The sequence below is a fragment of the Arachis stenosperma genome, chromosome 5, assembly GCF_014773155.1.
Source record: "Arachis stenosperma cultivar V10309 chromosome 5, arast.V10309.gnm1.PFL2, whole genome shotgun sequence".
In the NCBI taxonomy this organism is placed as follows: Eukaryota; Viridiplantae; Streptophyta; class Magnoliopsida; order Fabales; family Fabaceae; genus Arachis; species Arachis stenosperma.
The window spans coordinates 40,213,005-40,216,855 of record NC_080381.1 but is presented as its reverse complement, the minus strand read 5'-3'; the positions used below and the strand labels follow the sequence as shown (position 1 = coordinate 40,216,855).

Below are 3,851 nucleotides of genomic sequence, written 5' to 3'. Positions count from 1 at the left end.
AAAAGAGCATGATCAACCTCATGAGTAAAAGGTGGTGGAGTTCCTTCTTATTCTCTACCTTTTCAAGCTTTAACTAAGGAAAATCATGTATGAAATAGAACATGCTTCCATAGTAGTTTAGGATTTTCAATTCTGCATTTAAGTTTCATTGTTGTTAAAGTCTATGATTACTAGTCTAGTGTCTCTGGTTTTTAACTTCATCTTGCTTACTTGTATGTTTGTCCCTTAAGCCAAATGAAAAGAAATGATATGAAAAACCAAGAGTGGAGTTATTTTGTCAAGTGAATTCTATATGTTTGTGGTAGGAAGATTAGTTAGCTAAGTTGGTTCACCAACAAGGAAAGAAGGCAACTATCTATCCTGAATCCTATGCTTGAAACACATGCTATGAGACTAACTAAATAATAAGATCCCAAATAAGAAAAGAAAAAGAGCAATAAAAAAGGGAAGAAAACACAATAAGAAATAATGCTAGGCACCAAGGGTTTTAAGATGGAGGCATGTGTCTGTGGTGCTCATGTATAGGGGATATACTTGGACGAATAAGCTCTCAAGAGTGCCTTATCACTTGATAACTTGGGTTAACTAACTCGAGATTATTAGCTGAAAGTCTACTATCAAGAGTAACCCTTGCTACAGAACACTTAGTAACCCAAAGAGGTGCTGGACACCAAGGTCTCAAGAAAGAAAAATAACAAACCATGTGCCTGTGGTGTGTATGTATGAGGGAAAGAGACTTGAGGGAGTAAGTCCTTAGGGGTGTCTCAACACCTAGCACCTTGAACTAACTGGTTCGGGAGTGTTGACTGAAAGCTTATCATAAAGAGTTGCCCTCTTATAGAGCACGTACCCAAAGGAAGAACGCAATAAATCTTAAGAAAACAAAAGAAGGAAGGATCAATAACTAGGAAGTCTCAGGGGATGTAAACAAGCAATTGTTCAAGGACATGATAAAGGTCTGAAACCTGGTAAAGGAACGAACCTAAGTTGCTATGCATGAAACTCCATAAAACTAAGGATTTGACTTCCACAATAATGATTCATTCCTCTTGCCTTTTCATTCATCATTCATGTTTCAGTACTTGCTTAAGGACAAGCAAGCTTTAAGTTTGGTGTTGTGATGCCAGGGCATCTAGGCCAGTTTCACTGACCTTTTCTTTACTGTTTTAGTGTAGTTTCATGCATTTTCTTAGGAAATAAGCAAGTTTTAGATAAAAGAGCACTTACATCTTGAGCTAGACAAATATTGTGAATTTTACATTATTTCATGAAAATTATGCAAGTAATGAATGTTAGATTGGATAATGCATGATTTCATGACTTGGATTAGAGCTTTGATGCACTTTATTTGTGTAATTTCAGGACAAAGGAAGCAAGGAAGATCCACGTTAGCATCCACGTTAACCTAGTTAACGTAGGTACTAACGTGGAATAGGGATAAGCCTGCAGCGTTAATGAGAAAAGTGGACACCAGTAACGCCATCGAAGCCATCATGAGCCACATTAATTGCCACGTTAACTACTTTAACATGGTAGTTAACGTGGAGACAAAAAAAGACTCCAACGTTAGTGGTAATTATGATCACCACTAAGGCTCCAAGATGTGGCAATGAACCACGTTAAGAGCCACATTAACTAAATTAACATGGACTTTAACGTGGAAGAGAGGAACAATGCCAACGTTAGTGACACTCACCTTTGCCACTAACGTTGGATCAAGCTTGCATTGCCCACGTTAGTGGTCACGTTAAGACCACTAACGTGAAAGTTAACGTGGAGTTGAAGTTGATGAGCCAACGTTAGTGACACTCACCTTTGTCACTAACATTGGGATGGCATTCATAACCACGTTAAGAGCCACGTTAACTTAGTTAACGTGAGCTCTAACGTGAGGACTAGGGGAACAAGGCAACATTATTGGGAAAGGTGAGTCCCAATAATGCTTGCGAAGATGAGACATAACCACGTTAAGAGCCACGTTAACTTAGTTAACGTGAGCTCTAACGTGGGGACTAGGGGCACAAGGCAACGTTATTGGGAAAGGTGAGTCCCAATAATGCTTGCGAAGGTTTGTAAGGCAACGTTAGTGGTCACGTTAGTACTACTAATGTTGGAGTTAACGTGGGCCATGTGGTGGGAACGTTAGTGAGAAAAGTGATTGCCACTAACGTTCTCGAACCCATAATGTCACTCAGCGTTAACGCCACTAACGCCCCAAACCAAAGTCCATGCTTACATCACTTTCTCTCTGCAACTAAAGCTGAGCCCACTGAAAATTCCCAACTGCTTCAACTTAAGATCAAAGGCCCATATCCAAGACTTGCAGAATTGACTAAAAGACCAAGAAGAGTAGTATATATAGGAGTAGTTTTAAACTAGAAGAGAGATTGGCACATTGGAGAAAACTACACTCTGTATATTTTACTTTTCTGCAACTTCTAGAGTTAGAATGTATCTTTCTTCTTCTTCATTTCCATTTTCCAAAGCTATGAACAACTAAACCCCTTTCATTGGGTTAGGGAGCTCTGTTGTAATTTGATGGATCAATCATAGTTTTCATTATTCTTCTTCTTTCTTTTCTCTTGATCTTACTAGAAAGCTTTCGATCTTTATCTAGTTGGATTGTTATCTTGGGAAAGAAACTCTCCATAATTGGATCTCCTCTGAGCCTTGGAAAAGGGAATGAGGAGATCATGCTAGAAATGCTTTCTCATGTTTGATCAAATTGGGGTTTGGATGGGTATAGTGACATGTAACCCTACCAACACTTTGATTTGGAAATACATATGGTATAATCAGTGACCATACCTCATCTCTTCTCATGAGCAATTAAATCAAGGAATTGGACAATTGTTCAAGTTTAGAGAGATTGGATTGCCAAGGAATTGGGATTCAATCAGTTAAGATTGCCAAGGAGATCAATGAATACATTGATTGCGGAAGAGATGAGAATGAACTTGATCCGGAGAATGCAACACCTCCTGAACCCAATGATTTCCCCATTTCTGATCTTACCCATTCTCTTTACTTTCTGTCATTTACTTTCATGCTAATCACCCTAATTCCCCATTTAAGATTATGCACTTTATTTTCTGTCATTTACTTTCCCGCCATTTAATTTTCTGCAATTCTATATCCACTTTCTGCTTAGCTCAACTAGAGCATTTTTCAAATTAAAATTTCTTGACCAATCAATCCCTGTGGGATTCGACCTCACTCTATTGTGAGTTTTTACTTGACGACAATTCGGTATACTTGTCGAAGAAAATTTGTTGAGAGATAAATTCCCAAACATCAGATCCTCATCAGTTCTTATCTGAATTCTTGCAGATCTGTGATACTGTTAAGACCAATGGGGTTGATCCCGAGGTCTACAGACTTATGCTTTTCCCCTTCGCTATAAGAGACAGAGCTAGGACATGGTTGGACTCACAATCTAGAGAAAGCCTAAACTCTTGGGACAAGCTGGTCAATGCTTTTTTGACTAAATTCTTTCCACCTCAAAAGATGAGTAAGCTCAGAGTGGACGTCCAAACCTTCAGACAGAAAGAAGGTGAATCCATCTATGAAGCTTGGAAAAGATACAAGCAATTAACCAAAAGGTGTCCTTCTGACATGTTTCCATAATGGAGTATCATATGTATATTCTATGATGGTCTGTCTGAAATGTCAAAGATGTCATTGGATCATTCTGCTGGTGGATCCCCTTATCTGAAAACACCTGTAGAAGCCCAGGAACTCATTGAGATGGTTGCAAATAACCAGTTCATGTACACTTCTGAAAGGAATCCTGTGAATAATGGGGTAACTCAGAAGAAATGAGTTCTTGAGATTGATACTCTGAATGCCAT

At 38.7% G+C, this 3,851-nt stretch overlaps 1 non-coding gene across 1 annotated transcript; it reads right to left on the bottom strand.

Annotated features, from left to right (window-relative positions):
- Positions 1-3,513: 3,513 nt before the first annotated feature.
- On the bottom strand, positions 3,514-3,617 carry LOC130983721 (small nucleolar RNA R71). Its single transcript, XR_009087699.1, has one exon. It is a non-coding gene; the product is annotated as a small nucleolar RNA R71 (small nucleolar RNA).
- Positions 3,618-3,851: the final 234 nt, after the last annotated feature.